At 47.6% G+C, this 24,504-nt stretch overlaps 1 protein-coding gene across 3 annotated transcripts in view; it reads right to left on the bottom strand.

Moving 5' to 3' along the window:
- DAG1 (dystroglycan 1) overlaps positions 1-17,920 on the bottom strand; it is a 64,174-nt gene extending 46,254 nt beyond the window's left edge. The window contains exon 1 of one of the 3 annotated variants that reach the window (XM_056129038.1): positions 17,797-17,920. The gene's annotated coding sequence lies outside the window, so the exon portion shown is untranslated. The other 2 variants (XM_056129036.1, XM_056129037.1) reach the window with 2 other exon arrangements.
- Positions 17,921-24,504: the final 6,584 nt, after the last annotated feature.

The raw sequence follows: 24,504 nt of genomic DNA, 5'->3' as shown, positions 1-24,504 counted from the left end.
CATTTACAATCTAGAAATTTACACTAACAACTGCGGCCATGTGAGCTCTCATGATATTCAAAATGAGCAATGGAAAACAAATTATCTAGTGTCTGCCCCTGGCAGGTACACTTGAATGGTTGTGGGAAATTTCTAGCAAACCATAATGCTCAGGATGGGGGTACACTGGGGTTTTCAGTAGTGGAAGATGGGCACTGATGAATGTACGGGTGTTTTATTGTGTGACCAAGACTTAAACCCAAAAGCTTTGTAACTGCTCTCACGGTGATTCAATAAATAAAATTAAAAAAAAAAACATAATGCCCAAATTTTGAGAGAGTACTAGGAAAACTGTCTGCCATAGAGGTAGGGTGAGGACTGGGATGAGGGTGGTGGAAAATGTGCACTAGTGGAGAGATGGGTGTTTCATGATTGTATGGCTGAATCTCAAACATGAAAATTTTGTAACTATCTCATGTGATACAACTTTAAAAAAAAAAAACAACCTAGGGTCAGCGAAAAGGGCTGAGCACATGCTTTATTTGTAGGAGGCCCCAGTTCACTCACTGGTACACTCATGGTCCTGTGAGCTCCAGGTCAAGAGAACCCCCTAGGGGTCAACCCCCTGAGTGTGACTCAAAATTTTAAAAAATAAAATTAAATATATAGAGAGAAGATCAGGGATGTAGCTTAACAGTAGAACATTTGCCTTGCATGTGTGAGACACTGAGTTTAATCCCCAGCACCACAAAAATAAATGAAATATAAAAAATGGAGCCAAAGAGAATACAGGGATTAAGGTACTTGCCTTACCTGCAGCCAACCCCTGTTCGAATCCCCAGCACTGTGGATGATTGTCCCCGCAAGCTTTATGAGCACAATGCCAGAAATAAGCCCTAAGCACCACTGTGGTATGAAGGGCAGGGGTGGGGGAGAGGAAAAAAAGAAGAAAGGGAGGGAGAGGAGACAGGATGACTCTATGGCAAAACGTGACTGCCTTACAAGCTTTAGGCCATGAGTCAGGTCTCTGGTATAGCCCACAGGCACCAAGCAAGTTTCTTTCCAGTGGACTCCCCAGCCCCAGCGGTACAATCTCTGGTATACCACAACCAGGAATGTTATACATGGATGGCAAGTGTGTGAGCACCAGAGTGACGCCCTGCCCCCCAGCAAACACATGTGCAGCACTCAAGTGCGCTGCCATGGCAAGCACAAGCAAGTATGAGAGCATGAGTTTGACCATGGGTCATCACAACAGCAGCAAAGGGAAGGGAAGGAGAAAAAAGCTTACAAATAAATATATAAAGCAAATACAAACCATCTTAATTCAGTCACCCATAATCTCCTACAGCGCAATGTTTCTGTGCTTCAGACAAGCTACATGAACAGACTAGCTGAGGAATGCAGGCATCACAATGCACATGACTGAGGGTCTTGCTTGCTCCACCTCAGATCCAAACTAATAAAACTACCAATGTCAATAATCCTCCTACACTGACAGGGTCTCAGGGGTGCCTGCAATGAAAACAGACTTGTTGCCACAAGAAGGCTTCTTCTATTCTGCTGAAATCCTTCTATTCGCCTACTACAGTGGCCTGCTCTGTGTTGCCAGCAATGCCACGGACTACTACGGGTGGCTGCTTCCCTCTGGTCTACTGGAGTAAGGAGCTCAACAGGCTAAGTGCATGCTTTCCAGCAGGGGGGCCTGGGCACCACATGAACACAACTGAGAGTAGCCCCCAGGCACAGCCCAGTGTGCCCTTTCGTGAAGAAAAAGATGTGTGTGCGTGAGTGTGTGTATACACCAATCTCCCATCCACCATCAAAGCTAAAGGGAGAGGTCAGAGGGTTTAGTGCATTCTTTGCATGGGGAGTCCCAGGTTGAATGCCTGGCACCAACGTGGTCATACAAGCACCACCTGAAAGACCCTGACCTCCTCCAGATATGGCCCCCAAATAATACTTGGTACATATGAGATAACCTATCTGAAGTTCATAATTATAAAGCACAACTAAGACACAACCCTGAACCCATAGTTCAACCTAAGAAATATGATCAGCCTCTATTAAGTGTCAAGCTCTTAGTTTATACCAGAAGAAAAAGACAGATATGAAAATAACAAGTAGCAATCATGGAGAAGTGGAGGATACAGTATCAGTGAGCATCTATTTCCCCTCAGTAGCTTCTGGGGAGGATAATCTGCTCCAGTTTTACTGAGGCACAGGGGTCAAGGACCTTACTAAAGGCCACTTTAGACCAGAAGTCCCAGGGGACCTGGTATTTCTGGTTCCTTTCTCATGCCCAGCTTCCTGCTTCTGAGGGTACTCCATGTTTCCACATGATGCTAAATATTTTGCCTCTCTTACCAAAAGCAAGGGACAAGGGTGACTAGACAGACCTCATCACTTAGTAAGTCAAAACCCAAAATTTCAGAGTATGGTGAGGGACTTTCTGAAAGAAAATCTCTCCATTTTGTTGGTTGTTGTTTCGGGGTACACCCAGCAGTGTACAGGGCTTACTCCTGACTCTGAATTTAGGGGTTACTCCTAGCATTGCTGGACCCATGTGGGATGCTGGGGATCCAACCCAGGTCTGCCTTGTGCAAGGCAAGCACACTACCCACTATACTATCACTCGGGCCTGGAGAGCTCTCCCCTAGAAGGCACAATACCTTGGGGTGGGAGAGACAGAAGCGCGTTAAGGATGTTGCCTTGCATGTAGTCAATACCAGTTGGATCCTGGTAGCACATGTTTCCCCAGGCACAGCAGGGTATGGACCAAGCCCCCACCCCACTCCATCCCACCCCCATTCACCCAAAACAAAAAACAAGAAAAAGAAAACACAAAACCACACTTGGCAGCATCTAACAAACACATAAGCACATATGGGAAGAAACAATACAGTGGATATAGAGCATATGCCTTGCATGTGGCTAGCCTGTATTCAATCCCCAGTACCCCAGATGGTTCCCCAAGCCCACCAGGAGTGATTCCTTGAGAGCAGAGCCAGGAGTAAGCCGTGGGTCCCCACCTCACTCTCACCGGGTGCGGTCCCCACAAAAATAAAAACAAAATAAAGTATGATCTCAGCATGGCGAATACATTTTATTCCTGCATTTAATAGAAACAAAATGCCACTCCCAATCCTAAAACAGAAACAGAAATGCATCACTATGCTCAAGCAGAAGGATAAAATAGGCTAACTTTTTTTTTTTTAACTGTAAGAAGGTAGAAGAAAAGCAAACATCCAGGGCAATGCAGCGCCAGCTGCTCCTTTCATAAGACACTGCCAAAGAAGACAAAGAAACCGTACATATTAAAGCATAGTGGAAGAATGGAATTTTTTCACTCAGAAGATCATGATAAATTTCCGAACCATTCCAAGTCTACCTCTCTGGGTTTTAGAACAGCAATTTCTCAGCAGCCTACTATACAATCATACAGACCTCATGTAGAAAAGTCCTTCCTCAATGCCCCGAGGACCATCAGGTTTTCTTCATCCTCCACACCTAGACTCCCTATCTACCCTTCATAACCTGCAAGGCATCTGGGCACACATATCTCTATGCCTGAAGACAATACTCCGAGGGGGTGGGGGAGGAGCTGGTGATCTACCTCTTACCTGTTCACTAAGCACAAATACCTCATTCTTTTTCCCTGAGACACACTGGCCTGAGGTCAGAAGAATCACCTGACAGGTTAGGCATCAGGGAGAACACCTATATCCAGAACAAACCTATTTGGAGGCTGGAGAGATAGTATAGCACATAAGGCACTTCCCCTGCACATGACTGACCCAAGTTTGATCCCCAGCAACCCATACAGTTCCCTAAGCACCACCAGGAGTAATTCCTGAGCGCTGGAGTAAGAAAGTAAGGAATAAATAATTCCAGGTGCAGAGCCAGGAGTAAACCCTGAGCATCACCGGCGGGACCCAAAACTTAAAGTGACAAAGCACATGTCTCACATACATGCAGCTGAGTCCATTCTCCATGACCATTAAAAAAGTAAAAGGAGGTGAGGGAGCTAGCTCAATGGACTGGAATACATGCTTTGTATGTGAGAGCCCCGATTTGATCCCAGCACGACATGGTTCCCTAAGCATTACTAGGAGTGGTCCTCAAGCATCAAAGAAACACACACACACCCAGCACTACATGATCTCCCCCATCACTAGTGGGAGTGACCTCCAAGAACAGTTAGGAATAGCCCCCAACCATAACCAGGTAACAGAAGAAACAATTTTTTTTTATTTTTTAAAACTTTTTTTTAAATAATAGGGCTGAAGAAATATGTAGGAGTTAGGCATAGTATAACTGCCCTACATGCGGTCAACTCTGGTCAAATTCCCAGAATCCCATATGGTCCCCAAGCACAGATAGGGATCACTCCTAAGCACAGAAGCAGGAACTGAGTGTGGCCCAAAATCAAGAGAAGAGAAAAGCACCTATCCCATGGACTAGTGTGTGGCTCTGTGAAAGCAAATGTCTTGTATAGATAAGATTCTGAGTTTGATCTCTGGTACTGAATGTCCCCCTCAGTACCACTAAATGTTAGTAACCCAATGCAGAGGGCCAAGTCCCCAGTCTGGAGAATCACATTCTGGCCTTTTACGATTCACTGAGTTGTCTCTGTTTTGCTTATTCGGTGTGTGTGTGTGTGGGGGGGGGGGGGATAGTGATGTTGGGCCACACCTGCCAGTGCTCAGGGTTTACTCCTGGCTCTGTGCCCCAAGAATCACATCTGGTGGTGCTAGAGAGACCATATTCAGTACACCAGGGATCCACACAGGGTTGGTCACATGCAAGATTTTGTGGTTGGCCACCTTAACCCCTGTACAATCCTGTATAATACAAGGTTAGCCACCTTATCCCCTGTATAATCTCTCTGGCTCAACTTCATTGTTTTAAAGTTAATTCAGGTAAAAATATTTTTTTCTGACTTTACTAAGATACGGGCTGGAGCAATAGCACAGTGGGTAGGTAGGGTGTTTGCTTTGCACGCGGCCAATCCAGGTTAGATTCCTCCGTCCTTCTCAGAGAGTCCGGCAAGCCTCCGAGAGTATCCCACCCGCACGCCAAAGCCTGGCAAGCTCCCCGTGACGTATTCGATATGCCAAAAACAATAACAACAATTCTCACAATGGAGATGTTACTGGTGCCCACTCGAGCAAATCGATGAACAACTGGAGGACAATGCTACTGTGCTAACTTTACTAAGATACAATTGAAAGACAAAATTTTAAAAAATTTTGTCACACAAGATATTTTTTATTAAATGAAAGATGTGAGGGATAAAAGAGGAAATACATGTTCAAGAGCACAGACTTAAGGACAAGCCACAAAATTTAGTAAAAACAAGGGGCTAGAGTGGTAGCACAGCGAGTAGGGCGTTTACCTTACATGCGGGCAACTCGGGTTTGATTCCCAGCATCCCATATGGTCCCTGAGCACCACCAGGAGTAATTCCTGAGTGTATGAGCCAGGTGCAACGCCGAGTGTGACACTCCCCCAAAAAAAATTAGTAACAAAAATTTCAAGTTCAGGGTCAGAGAAATAGAATAGCAGATAAGCATTGCCTCACACACAGCTGACCCAGGTTCAAGCCCTGACATCCCATATGGTTCCCTGAAGCTCTCGAGGAGTGATCCCTGAGCACAGAGCAAGGAGTAATCTCTGAGGACAGCCAGAAGTTGTAGGGGTTTTTTTTAAGGTTTTGGGTTTTTTGGGGGGGAAGGTGGCTTTTTGGGTCACACCCAGTGATGCTCAGTGGTTATTCCTGGCTCTGCACTCAGGATTTACTCCTGGCAGTGCTAAAGAGACTATATGGGATGCCAGGGATTGAACTGGGTGGGCTGTGTGCAAGGTAAATGTTCTCCCCGCTGATTATCACTCTGATCGAAAAAAAAAATTATTTCAAGTTTAAATTCACTCACAAATAGATTTACCTCATGCTTCCCAGTGGATTTGTAGTATGAGAAAGAACTAGGAATACCCAGACTCCTAAACTAGACAGTCATCAATGGGATCAACAGGCCTGCTTCTCCAAATATGGCCACAGAACTGCTATATGAGTGAGCTCAGGGCCAGAGAAAGAGCTCAAAAGGGTGGAGTGCATGCCTTGCATGCACAAGGCAATGAGTACTGGCACTATATAGCCCCTTAAGCAACACCAAGTTAGCCTAGTAGCCTCTGACTACTACTGGAGAGTACCCCCCCCCCCCCGCAAATAAAATAAAGCATAGAGCCAAAGAGATAGTACAGTAGGAAAAGCACTTGCCTTGCATAAGCATGGGTTTGATCCCCTACATCCCACATAATCCCCTGAGCACACCAGAGGTGAGCCCTGAGCACAGAGCCAGGAAGAAGCCCTGAGCACCAATGGGTATGTCCCAAAAACCAAAAATGGAAAATAAATAAGAATTTTAAGATGGTGACCTCAGACCTGGCAAAAGGGTCAAAATATGACAAAATCTGGGCTGGAGGTACAGAGAGATAACATGCGCAGAGCATTTGCCTTGCACATGGCCTACCAACCCGGGTTCGAACCCCAGCATTCCAGAGAGTCTCCCAAACACTGCCAGGAACAATGCCAGGAATAATTCCTGAGCACAGAGCCAGGAGTAACCCCTGAATGTTGCCCCAAAATGAAAACAAACAAATTTCTGGGCTAGGAATGTAGCTCAGTGGCCCTGTATGTGGCCCTGGGTTCGATTTCCAGCATGCATGTACACACAGTTGCATGTGCATGCGCACACATACACACACACAATCAGAGAGTAGACAGGGTAAACAAAGTCCCACTGCTCTGAACACTCTGCTTGCTGGGCTCCCCAGCCCCTCAGCCTCCAGTAGCCACAGCAGACTGGACAGAAAGGCTACAGCAGGCCTGACACTGAAGCAGAGGGCTATGCCTGCAGACAGTCCACAATGGACCCCATTCTCCCAGAAAGTCATGGCAGGATGGAGAGGAGAGGCCAGGACATTCCTTCACCCCCTCACGCAGAGGAAAAGGGCATAGGCAGCCCAGGGCACCAGAGGCTGCATAATCAGAAAGTATGAGCAGCCATTTCCTTTCCAGCTGCGGGTATCAAAAAAGAAGGAACCCCAACCTAAAAGCCAGAAGGGAGACCTGTGGGCCGCCCACTGGATCTTACAGATGAGCCAGCCTCCCCAGGGTCCTCTCTGATTAGCAATGCCCAACCAGAAGGGAAAAACTCACGGGACAGGGGACCCCACATATTCTCTAAATACAGGGAGAAAGCCCTGATAATAGAACCAACTTTCCCTTTTACTATTTTTTGGGGGGGCGGGGGTAGAGGATAAGATTTGAGGGCCACACCTGGGGGTACTCAGGGACCAGTACAGGCTCCACACTCGGGGGGTCATTCCCACAGACACCCAAGGAACCACAGAAGAATTGAACTGGGACCTCCTTCAAGCAAAGCATGTGCTCCAGCTAACTGAACTATCTCCCAGATCTCTAAATCACTTTTTGTTTGATTTGGGGAATTTGGTTGTTCTTTTTTTCCTTCTTTTCCTGGTTTAAAGGTCACACCCAGCAGTATCAGGGCTACTCCCAGCTTTGTGCTTGGAGGTTGCTCCCGATGGTGCTGGGGGAACCATGCAGTGCCAGAAATTAAACCTGGGCCTCCTGCATGCAAAGCATATGCTCTAACCCTCTCACTTATCACTCTGGTACCCCCTAATCACTTTTTAAACTGCTTTTAAAACTAGGAACAGCACATCTTCAGACTAGCAAAAACAATTCTGCCTATGTTTTTAAGTCTATACCATCACTCTTTCTGACAAAATATTGTGATCTTTACCAGGTAAGCATAAATACCTCATAGATTAATTCAGAAAGAGAAAATGAGATAGGAATCCTACTGTTATCAATTTGTAACTTTAATGAATTCTATTTTTAGATATTTAATAAAGAGGTTCTCTTCTAGTCTTCTACCAAATCTCTACTCAGGCATTTCAATCTTTCCAACACTGCTCAAAAGACTAAATACACAAGACATTTATTCAGAGCTAGAGAGAGTACAGGAGTGACCACACTTGCCTTGCGCTCAGCTGACCCTGGCCCAATCCCTGATACCACAAATGGTCCCTCAAGCACTGCCAGGAGTGATACCATAAAAACAAAAAGATACTTATTCAGGAAAGTTAACCTAAAAAGTAAAGTTATTTATACTTCCTTGTTTACCTCAAGGTCCAGAATCCACCTCTACTCAAGGACTTTTTTACTCATAGTGAAATTAGGGACTAGAAGAAAATGGATGGTGTCTCAGGGTCAAAGCAATAGTACAGTGAGTAGGGCGTTTGCCTGGCAAGCAGTTGACCCAGCATCCCATATAGTACCCTGAGCAACACCAGGAGTAATTCCTGAGTGCAGAATCAGGATTAACCACTGAGTGTCACCAGGTGTGATCCAAAAAGAAAAAAAAGGAAGAAAGATGGTTGTCTCAGACCCTGATTAATAGCCAAATAAAACAAAAACACTGTTTACAAATTTATTTATTAATTTTTTTGCTCTTTGGGTCATACCTGGCAATGCACAGGGTTTACTCCTGGCTCTGCACTCAGGAATTACTCCTGGTGGTGCTCAGCGGACTATATGAGATGCTGGAAATCGAACCCAGGTTGGCCACATGCAAGGCAAACGCCCTACCTGCTGTGCTATCGCTCCAGCCCCTACAAAATTCTTTTTCTGACTCAAGGAACAAAGAAATTGTATAGAGGTTAAAGCATTGCCTTGCATACAGTCAATTCTGGTTCAGTCCCTTGCACCGCATATGGTCCCCTTAATACCATCAGGAATGACCTGAGCACAGAGACAGGAACACCCCTTACTCACTGCTGGGTGTGTCCCATCCCAACTTCAATCTGGCTAAAAAATATTCAACCCAGCTCTGCAGGCCAACTATTTAGGAGAGGCATTTATGGCAACTCAGGCAGAAATGGTTCTGCCATAAATATAACCATAAACAGTCTCAAGAATCTTCTTAAGTAGTCTCTTATCAACCACTGGAATGCAGAAGGGGGACAGAGAGAAAGCTCAATAGAAGTAAAACAAAGATGACCATAAAGGGGGCTGGAGAGAGAGCACAGCGGGTAGGGCGTTTGCCTTGTACGTAGCCGACCGGGGTTCGATTCCCAGCATCCCATATGGTCCCCTGAGCACCGCCAGGAGTAACTCCTGAGTGCAGAGCCAGGAGTAACCCCTGTGCATCGCTGGGTGTGACCCAAAAGGAAAAAAAAAAAAGATGACCATAAAAACAATTGCAAAACAAACATCTTCAATTCTATTTCAATACATAGATACCAATGATTAAAGAATCTTTTTAAAAAGTATTTACACATAGATTCTCGTACTCTATATACAAAAACTCATCCACTGAAATGAGTAAATGCCAAAATAGATCCAAGATGGGCAGTGTGGATTTATTTCCCCATACATAATATTCTTCCCAGGTGTATCACTCAACCTTAAGGTCCCTTCAACTGGCACACTTCCCTGTACTTACGGCATTCCAAGGCATTGATTGCTAGAAGAGTGAATCTGTGTGGGGCTAGAGATAGCACAGTGGATAGGGCACTTGCCTTGCACATGGCCAGCTTCAGTTCAATTCTTGGCACTCCATATGGTGCCCCAGTGCCACAGGACTGAACCCTGATCTCAAAGCTAGGAAGAAGACCTAAGTCAGATGTTCCCCCAGAAAAAAGAATGAATCTATGGCTTATACATACCCCAAATGGTAGTAAACACCAAGACTGGGTATCTCTATGGATATAAAAACTGTATACCCACAGGCTAAGGAGATAGCTCCAGGAACTAGTACACACACTTTGCATGTGGAAGCACCAAGTTTGATCTCTGGAACCACATGACACCCCAAGTACCACTGGTTCTGAGGGAGGAGCAGTCTTAGGCACTGCCAGGTGTGGCTCAAAGACATAAAGGAAAAAAAATCCTTGGGACTGGAGATACAGCATTTATTTTCCTTGCACACAGCCCACCCAGATTCTTTTTTTTTTTCTTTTTGGGTCACACCCGGCAATGCTCAGGGGTAACTCCTGGCTCTGTACTCAGGAATCACTCCGGACGGTGTTTGGGGGAACATATGGGATGAACCCAGGTCGGCCGTGTGCAAGGCAAACGCCCTACACACTGTGCTATTGCTCCAACCCCAAGCCTACCCACATTCTATACCCAACAACACATATGTCCACCTGAGCATCACCAGGAGTGACCCCTAAGCAGAGTCAGGAATAAGCTCTGGGCACAGCCAGATATGAACCAAACACTAAAACAAAAGAAAAATTGTCCTTGTAGGATAATTCTCATTCCACAATGCTAGAGGAGATATAGGAAAATTAATTTTTTGTGGTTCTACTGTTTTATGGGGGTGGAGGTGGAAGGCTGGTTTTTGGACTACTCCTCTGTGCTCAGGAGTAACTCACAGCATAGGGGGAGGGACCAGGCCAGAGCAGTAGGACAGCAGGTACATGATCAACCCAGATTTGATCACTGGCATTCCATATGGTCCTCTGAGCCCTCCCAGGAGTGATTCCTGAGCACAGAGCCCAGAGTAACCTCTGAGCATCGACAGGTATGGCTTAAAAACAACCAACCAAAAAATAAAAATAAAAACTGTTGGGGTGATCATGAAGTATCATGAGTGAACTGGAACTGACCACAAACAAGGCAAACCCCTCTAGCCCTAAAATATTAAATCTTTATTCGAATCTAAACTCAGGGGTCAGAGACAGTACAGTGGACAACAGGATGTTTATCTTGAATGCAGCCACCAACCCAAGTTCAATTCCTGGTACCCCATATGGTCCCTCAGTACCACAGAACTGATCCCTGAGCACTGTCAGTAATGCGCCACACAGTCCTGCCTCCAAATAAAAATCTAAACTCAGAAAAAGTACTGCCTAAAAGTCAGCTCTGAAGAACACCCAAAATCAGGGGTCAGGGGCAGGGAAAATGGTACAAGGATTAAGATGCTTACCGTGCACACCAAACCCCACCAGAAGTGATTCCTGAGCACAGAGTCAGAAGGAAACCATAAGCATTGCTAGGTATGACCCAAAAATCAAAAATTCCTAAATAACAATTTTTAACAGGGGTGCGGAATATAGCTCAGCAGTAGAGTACTTACTTGCTTGTATGAAGCTCTGGGTATTTAATCCCCAGCACTACAAAAATTAAAATTTAAAAATAAATTTATGCACCATTTGATACAGCTTCCCTCACTGTACTGTTTTTACAATTCCGCAATATCTCATCTACGTGATTATTATTCATTCTCCTTTTACAGAAATTGCTTTTCAAGTACCTCACCTTCTAGTGCTAGGCTGCTTTAAAAGCCTTATCTTCCTAGAGAGCAGAGACATTGCAGGGGGGAAAAAAAGGAACCAATATTTGTAAATATCCACAAGCAAAATAGAATGACCACAATGACCAATTTCAAAGGAAGTGGAGAATACTTACTCAAGTTTCCAACCCATACAACCAAATAGTTACCCGCTTTGTCAGAGTTTCAATCCTGGACCAAAAATTATAAACAGCTTTAAAGATATAAAATTAATTACAATGTCTGTAATTTGGACAGTGCTATTTTTTTTAATGGGAGGAGGGTAGGAAGACAGTGCCAGAGATAAGAGCTTTGCTTTGCACACTCCAGTTGGATCCCAAGCACGTTTCAACCAAGAATTAAAAATAGCTTCATTAGATTAGACACCTTCAATTTATGTTATGGAACCATTGCACCCCATCCATCTTTCCACCTAAGACCCAGAACAAGGCTAAGAAAATGCTTAGCTATCAAACCTAAAAAAGAGGAAAATAGGAAACCCTATTCATTAAGGCTAAATTAAGCCCTCAGGCTGGTATAATTTTGTAAACTACTCTAAAATCCTATTTATAGAAATTGCTATCTGAGCAGTATTACTAATAATCAGAGTGAAGGGGGACAGTCAAAAGGCAGAGCTGACTATCTAATTCATGGAAATACTGCTGTTAATACCCAGAGCATGGACACACAAAGCCACTGGGAAATGAACAGATTAATCACTTGTACATTCAAAATCATCACCTTACTCCAGGCCTGGAGTATCAACACTGGAAAAGCAAAGAAAGATGGGGTTTAAGCAACATGGCAAAGATAAAGAAACATTTTTAAGATAAAGGAGGGGAAAACCTAACTGTAAAAGGAGGGGAAAATCCTTAACCAAAACACAGAGCACATTAAAGAAAACTATCTGAATTTATTATTCTCACTTCATGTTCCTCAGAGATTCAATGATTTCTCTGTGGTCTTCATCTGGGTCCCTGCTGATGTTCATACCAGCATCTTACTTTTCTAGTACTATGAAGCCTCTAGCCCATAAGCAGTCACACTCCACAGAGGTTCAAATCTAAATAGCACACCAGGGAACCTAGATATTGAATCAAATTCTCCTCACTGACTTCCTTTACAAGATACAAAATTCAGCACCCTTCCCTCTTATTCTAATCCAACCACAAAACGGATCAGTAACCAGTAGTCATTTTCACTGTGTAGTTGTGCACCTCTCATCAAAAAGGAACTGGGGGGAGAGGGAAGGGGGCGGAGCAATAAATAGCACAGTGGGTTGGGTGCTTGCCTTGCACAAAGGAAGCCAAAGTACAAGCCATGGCACCGCATAGAGTGCCCTAAATACCATAAGAAGTCTGAGCACTGAGCCTGGAGTAGCCCATAAACACAGATCCCAAAACTGGAAGGAAAAAAAAATAAGGGAAGACTATGAGCAAGAGAGACCTAAAGGCATACATGGATAAAAGGGCACAGTGAATTCATACTGTGGGGCACCCATAATTTGTCTGCAGGGGTCAATGCCAGGCCAGACAATGACAATTTTTTTCAATTTTAAAACACACTGGTCCCCTAGCATACCAATGGGGTTATTAAAAAAGAAAATCAGCTGTCTTTAGGGCCAGAGTATGCCCAACAGGAGACTCCATGCCCTCAGAAATAGTATACTCTTTTTTTAATTGAATTACCATGAGATCCAGTCACAAAGTTGCTCATGATAAAGACTACTCTTTCTACCTTTTTCTGTTCACCCAAGGACAGTGCCTCATCTTGCCTGCTTATCTCACTCCTTTCTCTTTCAGTTATCTAGGACCTATCTTTACATCACATTTCTCAAGTTCTCGTTAGCATGAATCTGCTGCTACCTTATGTCTTTTTTTTTTGGATGGGGCAGACAGAGCATGCCACTGGGACACTGGTTAGAATCACATATGGTCCCCACAACACCACCACCAGGGGTCACTCCTGAGCACAGAACTATGAGTAGCCCCTGAGCACCTTTGGGTGTCGCCCACATCTCCTCCTCTTCGTATGCACCCCCCCCCATAAAACCTCTATTTTTGTTTTGGGGCCATACCCAGCAGGGCTAAAGGGACCTTAAACAGTGTAGGAAGATTAGCCCGAGCTCCCACATGTGTGCTCCAGCCCTTGAACAATCTTTCTGGTTCCACAAAAAAAATTTATTTTCTGGTTTTGTTTTGGTTTTTGAGTGCTTGGCACTGAATGTAGGGCTTCATACACACAGAAAACTGTTCTATTGCTGAGCCTTACCTCCAGCAACTCACAATTTTACTTTTTTTTTTCCAGTTATCTCTTGACCCTTCAACTCAATAGTGTACCTGTGGGTACCAGCACAATTCATATTCCTAATGTCTGGAGAACTGACTCATCTTGAATCTTGTTCCTGTCTCTTCCCTGCTGACTTTTGATCCTTGTTTGTGTGTGTGTGTGTGTGGGGGGGGGGGGGGGGTCCCACACCCAGCAGTGCTCAGGTCTTACTCCTGGCTCTGTACTCATGGATCACTTCTGGTGTGGCTCATGGGAAGCTACCCTTGCTCACCTCTTACAAAAGATGAGCATTTCTGTGAAATTCTCAAAGCTGTGAATTTTGTCATCAATCCTTCACCAAACCATTAACCATTCCTAAAGGTCCAGCTCCTCAGTCCCAGACCCTAACTCCTTAACTCACTTCAGCACAGAAACCAAGCAACCAGTACAGGCCCTTGGAAGGCTTACTAAGCTCTGGGTGCTAATAATGGGCCTTAGTTCCTGATTTCAGTGTAGGGTACCTGATTACCTCTTCTCTATTGTCCTGATACCCTGTCCACCTCCAGACACATGATCCTGGTCTACATCAAGAAAGCTATCCATCCAAAATCATTACTAGTAGTTTGATGCAACACAAAGGCAAGTACTCAACCAAGCTCAAATCCTAACTCTGTCACTTAAGAGTTTATGACACTAGAAACATTCCTTCCTCTGTGGCTTGGTTGACTCAGTTTCCTCACGCAGTACAAGAGCAACCAAAAGTAGGATATGCAGTGCAAAAACCCAGAAGAGCCTAGACTGTGTCTGACTTGGAAAGCAAAAAGGGCTGAAACAACCATGAGATAAATAGCTCAACATGCTCAAAAATGCCTCAACAAGTTGAATACACATCTATTCTCCAAGTGAATACACTTGTGCTGCCCTGAGGAAGATACAATGTCCCCAAGTTTTACTGAGATTTACTGGGGGGGGGGGGGGGGGGGTAGATTCTCAAGCAGTAATCAGAAATCAGGAGGGGGTGTGGGGGGGGGGGGAATTCCCAGTGAATCTCACCCACCAGCTGGAGTTTTAAAGCAAGGACCAGAAGAAGCTGCTCAGGTCCTACAATGCTGGGGAAAATCCAGGAAGTCCCAGCAGTGCTGGGGACCCCCAAGGCAATCCTTGGGGACCTCCAGAGTTGAACCCATTAATACACAGGGGGACCAAGTAGTACCAATCAGACCCAAGTTGAGTGTGTGTTATGTATACGCCTTAACTGCTATACTACTCCCCTCCCCACTCATTCCAAGAAGAATTTTTTAACAATTAAGTGCCACAACTAAACAGCAATCCTAGTCTAAGTAGCCCAGGGCCTCTTCAAACTTTATCACTCTCAATGGTTATCACACCAGCAAATTTGCAGAAGAGGTGAATTAAATCCTTGGTTATGCTTAGGCTTCTGGCCCACATATTCCTGAACACAGGCTCCTCCCCCATCACAGCTTGGCATCCCTTCTGTTCAACCTTTTTAGCCTCTCCTCAAATGGCTCTTCCCCCTCATCTTTCTTCTACTGGCAGACCTCATCACAACTAAAGGTCCAAACACTCCCTTTTCTGTTACTAGCCACGGGACCACCATCAAGATCTTTCCAAAGGTCTAGGCCACTGCCAGGGATTAAGTCTTCCCAGGTTCCTACATCTTAGCTATAATCATAGAATTACTGAGAAAGCCCCAAGACTGCCCCTGTCAAGCTGCAGGGCTCACAGGTGCTATTTTAGGCACCCGTGTACATGTGGTGCCTTGTGTTAGGACTTTGCTGTGCCCCAGCTAATTCTTCCTGGCCCTGCAAACGTCAGCTCAGGAATCCCCTCTTTCTGAACACACCTATGGAACCATGTGAGCATACACAGTAGGAAGACACACTCAATAATAGGTTCCCCACCTCCCACTGAGCTCCTTAAGGAGCAGAATAAACTTCCTTTACAAGGGTGCCCTAGGCCTACCACAGAATGTGAGAAATAGTGAAACCAAGTATTTGGTAAATGAATGAGTACACTTAGCTAACGCAATTTTTCAGAACAGTAAACACTTACCCTCTTTGTGTGTAGGGTGGTGGGGGGTGGAGGGAGATAGGGGGATACTCGGTGGTGCACTGCTTCCAGAGACTGCGTCTGGCAGAGTTGGGAAACACGCCATGTGAAGGATCAAACCTAGCCATGCTCTAGCTGCTCCAGCTACCTCCCCAGCACTCTCCCCTCCTTTCAACAGAGGCATAAACACAGCTTTCAAATTCCAATAGAGCATTTGGGCACCTGGAGAAATTAGCACAGTATACTTGGAACACCTTCCTTGCAAGTGTATGGTCCTGAGTGCAAATCCCCAATATCTAACTTGTCCCTTAGAGCAGTCCTGGCAGTTCCGCTACTTGGACCACCAGAGGGTTTATTATCTACAGTCCTGCATTTACTTCAACTTTCATACAGTATCCACAGATCTTGGCCATTTCACACTATGCATCCAACTCCTTCCTCAATTTTGATTCCTCCAAAGACTGTCTCTTCAATCTCCTAGAAGAATACGGGCATGAGGGCCTGGAGTGATAGCACAGCGGGTAGAGCGTTTGCCTTGCATGTGCCCAACCCAGGTTTGATTCCCAGTAACCCATATGGTCCCCCAAGCACCTCGAGGAGTAATTTCTGAGTGCAGAACCAGGAGTAACCCCTGTGCACCACCGGGTATGACCCAAATGCAGGCATGAGAGGCTGGAGCACAGTGGGTGGGGTGGCTGCCTTGCACAGGGCCAAACCAGGTTTGATCACCGGCACACCTTAGGGTCCCCAAAAACCCCTGGAGTGACCCTTGAGTGCACAGCCAGGAGCAATGAAAACCACTAGGGGTGACCACCACCACCCCCAAAAAATAATCAGGCCATGATAATTCCTTGGTAAAGTTCATTTCAACTTTTCCATATTCAAACTGTAGACTTTTTTTTCTCCAAGGCTGAACTTTTTTTAAAAAAGATCATTCCAAAATTATGTCTCTGAACACTCAGCAACTGATAAAGTTACAATATCCCACCCACACCAGACTCCAAAACACCTGGTAGTACATTCAACTCTTTATCTGGACTAGTGTCCTTTAAACACCACCCTCCCTGCACGGAGTCTGGGTTCCCTGCCAGGAATCACTTCTACCGGCTTATTTAGGGAAACAGCTCTTAAGTTAGAACTCTGGGCTATAAACGAGATGGCCCAAGCTCTTGCTCCCACCAGGGCAAATGTTCCTGGTCAATATTAAAACTTAATTCTGAAGTCGGTTTACAAATCTAAGGGCTTCTCAAAGTCATAAGGAATAAAAACATATACGATTTTTAATTGGCGATTCACTTTCTATTAAATTAATTTGAAACGTCTGGCAGAAGGAAATCTCATTCCAGAGAACATTTTCTCCGGAGATAAAATTTTCCAAGAATACCCACGGGTGAATCTGATTTTCCAAATGCCTAGTGAAAAGATAGGTTTCCGAAGAAGCTCAGAAAGGGGGGTGGGACGGGGGGCTGACCACCCCCGCCCCCCGCCAGGCTCCCAGAAGCTCAGGACCCAGTGGCTGCGGCGCCCTTCCCCGCCAACTGCGGGGGTCCCGCGCCCCGCTCTCCGGCTTCAGTCCCAAGCGGGTCCCGCGCCCCTTTTCTCGGAAGCCCACGAGGCGGCCCGGAGGCCGCACACATCACGCGCAGGCCCGGCTTCCCCGGCGCGCGGGGCCGGGCCGAGGCCTGGCCCGTCGCCGCGGCCCGCGGCCCGGCCCGGCCCCCCGAACGCTCCAGCGTCCGCCCGATGGGCGGAAAGCAAGGGGGGGCGGCTCTGCCCGGGTCGCGCCGCCGCCTCACCCGCAAGGACGTCCGCCACCGTCAGTGTCCCCGCCCCGGGCCAAACAGCGAGCAGCAGCAGGTGTTTCTCGGAAGGCTCGAGCCGCGCCGCGAAGGGGGCCCTGGGAGGCAGGCTCGGCGACGGGAGACGGGCGGCGCACTCACCCAGCGCCGGCGGGCGAGCGGGCCCCGGCAGGTGCTCGCTCCTCGCGGCCGCGAGACGCCGCCGCTGCTCCCCGGGGGACTCGGCGCGAAGCCGCCGCCGCCGCCGCCGCCGCCGCCGCCGAGCCCGAGGAGCGCGAGCGCCGCACCGCAGCCTCCGCGCGAGCACGTACCGGGTGGTGAGAGGGCGCCGAGCGCGAGGGCGGGGCGCGCGGCCGCAGCCTAGCAACCGCCTGACACGCGAGCGCCACAGCCAATCCCGCAGCCAGCTCCGCGCGGCGCCGACCGGCAGTCCGCGCGACGACCGCTACTGCCTGCGTCGGCCGCCCGCAGCGCGCCGCACCCGCGCGCAGGCCCCGCCCCCGCCCGCGCGGCCTTCCTCATTGGCCCGCCACGCCCCCGCCTGGGAAAAACACGCCCCCATCGCGGAGGCCCCGCCCGCCGGCCAGCCAGGTCCGGGTCTCCGCGAGCACTCCCGGCTGGCCATTGGGGGAGGGGTGCCCCACCCAGCCTCCGGCCTCGGGGCCTCCGATCCTCGGAAAGCTTCTTGCCCACCCCGGGTAGCCAGGCTGCAACCGGCCCGGCCACGGTCGGCCACACATCGTCTGCGCTCAGCCCTTCTGATTTTCCTCGAACGCAAGAGTTATTTTTAAGCAATGGAAACAATCAGAAATTGGGAAGGCTGGTGACACTCTTGCTGGGCCCTTTACTCAAATGAGAAAACCTAGAGGAGGGCCAGGAGGGCCAGAAGCTGCTGACTTCCTCCTGGGGGCCTAACCTGAAGCTAAAGGGGCGGCGGGGACGGGGGAGGAGAGGGGTGTAGGGGGCGCGCCCGGGGCCTGACCCTCCTCTTGGTCACGGTCCCCTCCCCCTAACACTGGAATCCGGAATCCGATGCCTCCTCTGCCGCCTGAAATAGCTCTGACCCTCTCTGGCTTTGGTCACTCACTACTTGAGGCTCACATTCTTTCTGGGGGTGGGGGACTATAAGGACGGAGCTACTGCGAACCTTCTCAGGGACAGTTGGAAAGGCGTTCTCGCACACCCCAGGGCTCACGTACGGTCTTCCGACCCAGCGGAATGGGTGGGACGTGACAGTTACTGCAACTAAGACTCACTGAACCTGAACAGTTACTGGCAGGATTTGAGAAAGGGACTCCTGGTGGGACCTGCCCAGCTGAGCATGTCTCTTCCCTCCAGGGCTATGCCTGTGGCCAGGTTGGAATGCTGCAAGCACATTCTAAAAACGGAACTGGCTTCTGCCTACCAGGGTTCCTCTACAACTCTGGGCATCTCTGCTTTCTCCCCTTCCCTGGGAGTTTCTGGGAGGACTGAGTTTCAGAGAATGCATTGGGAAATGCCTCGTCTTCCAAGAACACATACCTGTTTGCGATTTTTTTTTGGGGGGGGGCAGGTGTATATTATGTATAATAGTTTTGAATTTTTTCCAGAACAAAAGACAGTGGCAGTTACAGGACCCACAGTAGGACCTTTCTTCCTTTTTGCTAAAGTCGTGCTAAAGGAAGCAATAGCCCCATACCAAGCAGAGCTCTAGCCAAGAGATTCTCTATCTTAACTAGCTGGTGTCCAAAAGTGCAATAAAAGGGATATGACTCAAAGGTAGAGCACATACTTTGAAGGTATCAGGCTCTGGTTCAATCCTCATCACTGTAAAACACACACACACACACACACACACACACACACACACACACAGTGCAATAGGCCCTTACAGTCATTTTCCTTTTTGTTTTGTTTTGTTTGCCTTTACTAATTTTTATTTTACTTGGTTTGGTGGTCTGTTTTTGAGAGCACACACAACAGTACTCAGGGTTTACTCCTGGCTCTGTGTTCAGGGATCACTCTTAGGTTGGAGGGACCATATACAGTATCGGGGGATCAAACCTATATGTGTTGGCTTCGGCAGGGGAAGCACCTTTATGCTATATTGATACTCCAGCCCCTGCCTTTTTTAATCTTAAGAAGAAGAGGGGGGCTGGAGCGATAGTACAGCGGGTAGGGTGTTTGCCTTACACGCGGCCAACCCAGGTTTGATTCCCAGGATCCCATATGGTCCCCCGAGCACTGCCAGGAGTAATTCCTGAGTGCATGAGCCAGTAACCCCTGTGCATTGCCAGGTATAACCCAAAAAAGAAAAAAATAAAAGAGGAAAAAGAGGGCCAAAGTTATTAGGTACAGCAGGTAGGGCATTTGCCTTGCACACAGCCAACCCCGGTTCAATTCCTGGCATCCCATATGGTACCCCAAACCCTCTGGGAGTGATCCTGAGCACAGAGCCAGGAGTAAGCCCTGATCATTGCCAGATGTGGGAAGAAGAAGAGGAGGAGGAAGAAGAGGAAGAGGGAAAAGAAGGAGAAGGAGCAGGAGGACACAGAATTTAACTTGAAATCCTTATGGCAAAATCCTTTCCAATCCCTAGCTCTGGAGGTTGTGGATCAGTTGGAGGTACTGTGGTCCAGGCAAACCTTGGTCTTCTCCCCTTGCCTTCCAGCCTTGGCAAATCTTGTCATCTTTCTTAGCTTTTGTCTTGAGTTGGTGTTCCTCCAAGACTCTGTCCCTGCATGCTCTTGAAAGACAGGAGGCCTGGCTGACCAAGTTGAAAAGTAAAAAGTGCAGTGGTCGGCAGCCCTGACATGGGTTGGGCTGGGGCTCTAAAAGTAAGACCTCTGCATTGTCGAGAATCAAATCTTTTCTCCTCCTGAGGAACCGTGGAACTCACTGTAGGATTCAACTCCAGGTCTACAGTAACTCACCTTTAGAGGTCTTTCTGAAAACCCAGCAGGGTTAGGCCGGCCTAGGTTAGCCTTGTAGCTCACATCCATTTAGAAAGTACCATTATGCATGAGTCCCAAGGGCAGCTGCCTAGAGAGTCTGGGCAGTATAGATCTGAAAGGAATGATGTCCAAAGGCTGAGAACTAAGTTCTTTATGCCTGGCAGTCAGCCTTTAACTTTCCTGGCCCTTCAGTCTCCAGTGCTTCTTTCCTCCTCTTAGAACCCTCAACCAGATGCTTCAGAAAGAGTATCTAGTACAGGGTGTGACCATCTCTGGAGTGGAAAGCTTTGTCACACTTTGGTTTTAATTTTTGGAGTGAGGGAGCCACATACAGCAGTGCTCAGGGCTTACGTGTAGCTCTATGCTCAGGGATCACTCCTGGCCATGTTCAGGGGACCATATTGGGTGCCAGAATTAGAACCTGGGTTAGCTGTGTACCAGGCAAGTACTTTACCTGTTATATGTTATACTATGTCTCCAGCACCAGTTTAGCCACACTTTGGTGTTTTTTTTTTGGGGGGGGGGTTGTGGATTTGGGAGAGGAGCTAGGCCATACCCAGCTGTGCTCTGGGTTTACTCCTGGCTCTGTGCTCCAGAGCATTCCTGCAATGCTCAGGAGATAATATGAACTGCCAAGAATCAAACCACAGGGGCTGGAGCGATCGCACAGCGGGTAGGGCGTTTGCCTTGCATGCGGCCGATCCGGGTTCGAATCCCAGCATCCCATATGGTCCCCTGAGCACCGCCAGGAGTAATTCCTGAGTGCAAAGCCAGAAGTAACCCTTGAGCATCGCCGGGTGTGACCCAAAAAGCAAAAAAAAAAATAAAAGGAATCGAACCACAGTTCACTGCATGCAAGGCAAGTAACCCCTGTACTATCTCTTTAACCCCAACACTTTAAAACTGTACCTTTTTTTGGGGGGAGGGCATTTTGGGTCACATCCGGTGATGCACAGGGGTTACTACTGGCTCTGCATTGAAGAATCACTCCTGGCAGTGCTCAGGGGACCTTATGGGACACTGGGGATCAAACCCAAGTCAGCCACATGCAAAGCAAATGCCCTGCCCACTGTTCTATCACTCCAACCCCTAAAACTGTACCTTAAAACACTTTAAAACTCCAATCCCAACACTTTAAAAATGTCAGAGCAATAGTACGGTGGATAGGGCATTTTGCCTTGCACATGGCTGAACTGGTTCTATCCCAGGCATGTCATATGGTTCCCCAAGTACTACCAGGAGTAATTCCTGAGTGCAGAGCAAGGAGTAACCCCTGAACATTGCTGGCTCTGACAAAAATAAAACAAAAACTCTGTATCTACAGGCAATAGCACTGTCGCACTATCATCCCGTCCCGTTGCTCATCGATTTGTTCGAGCAGGCCCAAGCAACATCTCCATTGTAAGACTTGTTGTTACTGTTTTTTTTTTTTTGGCATATTGAATTTGCCATGGGGAGCGTGCCGGGCTCTACCGTGCAGGCAGGATAATCTCGGTAGCTTGCGGGGCTCTCCAAGAGGGGCGGAAGAATTGAACCTGAGTTGGCCACGTGCAAGGCAAACGCCCTACCCGCTGTGCTATCGCTCCAGCCCTCTACAGGCAATATAGAGCAGAAACTCAATTTCTTCCTTTAGTTAAAAAAAAAAAATATATATATATATGTGTGTGTGTGTGTGTGTGTGTGTGTATGTGTCTGTGAGGATAGATAGATAGGTAGATAGATAGATAGATAGATAGATAGATAGATAGATAGATATTAGGGGGCCCGAGAGATAGTACAGCAGGCTACGTGTGCTTTCCTTGTAAGCTGCCAACCCAGGTCCCATTCCCAATACTCCATATGGTTCCCTGAGTACCACCAGGAGTGATCCCTAAGTGCAGAGGCAGGAATAAACCCTGAGCACCACCAGGTGTGCTCCAAATACCAAAAAATGAAAAAAAAATTAACATGTCCGGTTTGGGGGCAGTGCTCAGAAGCTATCCCCCGTTCAGTGCTTGGGAATCATTACTGGCAATGCTCAGCAAACCATCCTGTTAGTTCTAGGGGTCCAACCTGGGTCTCCAACATGTGAAGCATGCACTCATCCCTTCAAGGTAGCTTCCTGGTGCCACAACTCCATTTCTGTTTGAAAAGGAAGGAATTGGTAATACTGCTCTTCCCAGTGGCCTGGATCCAAATGCTGTGTAAGGTCCATGACAAATGTCCCAGTGCTTTGTAAGGAGATGATATGATTCAACCTAAGGTCTCCTTCCCATTCAGACACCTACACGGACCAAACTTTCTTCTGGTCCTAAGATACCAGGGCTTTTTACTCTGGCATGTTCCTAAGGAATGGAGGACCAAGTGCCTCCAGGGGGAGGGAGGGAGGCCCCTGCTACTAATCTTGCCCCAAGCTGATACAGAGGGGCAGGGTTTTTTACTGGGGGGAGCGCCCCCCTCCCCTGACCCAAATGCCAGGCCTGAAGGTCTGCCTGGGGCTGTGGCTGGCAAGCAAGGCCAGCCAAGAGAGGGCAAGGGAGGGGTCCCTTTTGTCTAGATTTAACAGAAGGCAGATTGTCTGGCAGTTCTGGCAGAAAGAAAGGGCTGATAAGTTCATCCGGGAGAAACTGCCAGTAGGCGTGTTTGCGGATCACCACCAGCCTTACAGAAGCCAGTTCCTTCCCTTTCAGGGGCCCTTCACTCCAGCCCTTCTAGAGGGCCCTTTCATACATGTCTGGCACAAGGCCTTTCTCCTCTCAGCCAAGAAATAGCTTCCATGCCTGACCCTCCAGGAATATCTGCACCTGGAGACTGGAACTCTCTAGCAAGGGTGAGCATGGGTTAAATGAATCAGTCACCTCTCTCTGGAGGACATACATATATATCCACTTTCCCTTTCTTCCGTCTCCTTTCCACTCCCTGCAAGTTTGGGGATAAGATAGTCCTCCAAGGCCAATTTAGGTGTCTGTTCCCAAAATACTGGGTTTGTGACCTTGAACACTGGACTAAATACCAGATTAGGTCAGTCTAGTCAGACAGTGGGTGGAATAAGCAAAGCTAAGGGGCCTGTTTGTTAATTCTCCTCAGACACCGAGGAGCTATTATTAGCAGCTAACCCCTAAACCTAGTCTGGGGGGAAGCCACCCACCTTCATCAGGTTCACTCAGGATTACAGTCCTTTCTCTCCTTAGTTACAGACTAACTTAAGGCAAAAGCCCCTTTTTGCCCCAGAACTAGGCTCTGGTCCTATGTTGTTGTGTGTTTTTAGGTGATACCTGGCAGTGCACAAGAGTTACTCCTGTATCTGTGCTCAGGGATTACTCTTGGTGGGGCTCAGGGGACTATACAGGGTGCCAGGGATTGAACTCAACTCAGTCAAGTGCAAGGCAAATGCCCTACCTGCTGTACTATTTTGCTGCCCCCAAGAGCTGGTCTGACCTGGAAGAGGAACACAGGAGTGGGGCATTGGGGAGAACTGTCTGAGACCTGAGTCTGATCCTCACATCAGCCTGGGCTCTCCTCATGGGCACCTTAGTTAAGAAACACTGACATGGCCAGAGTGATAGTACAGTAGGTAGAGCATCTGCCTTGCATGTGACTGACCAGAATTCAATCCCTGGTATCCCATATGTTCCACCAAGAACTGCCAGGAGTTATTCCTGAGTGCAGAGTAAAGAGTAACCCCTGGGGTCTGGAGAGATAGCATAGCGGGTAGGGTGTTTGCCTTGCACACGGCCGACCCGGGTTCGATTCCCAGCATCCCATATGGTCCCCTGAGCACCGCCAGGAGTAACTCCTGAGTGCAGAACCAGGAGTAACCCCTGTGCATTGCCAGGTGTGACCCAAAAAGCAAAAAAAAACCCAAAAAACAGTAACCCCTGAACATCGCAGGGTATGGCCCCCACAAAAAAAAAAGGAAAGAGAAAGAAACACTGACAGGTTACTCAGTGGTTTTCAGCACCCATATACCTGTGGATAGACAACAGTCCACATACCTGAGGACCAGAGGCTGAAAACTATTGCCAGCTAGGCAACAACAACTTTTTTGCCAACCTGAAGGAAATTTCTACAGATCAGCATCAGTGCATGAATCTGCGGTAGAAATCC

Source organism: Sorex fumeus, unplaced genomic scaffold, assembly GCF_029834395.1.
Source record: "Sorex fumeus unplaced genomic scaffold, SorFum_2.1 ptg000072l, whole genome shotgun sequence".
Lineage (NCBI taxonomy): Eukaryota > Metazoa > Chordata > Mammalia > Eulipotyphla > Soricidae > Sorex > Sorex fumeus.
The sequence above is the reverse complement of the archived record's forward strand: the minus strand, read 5'-3'. Positions and strand labels throughout refer to the sequence as shown.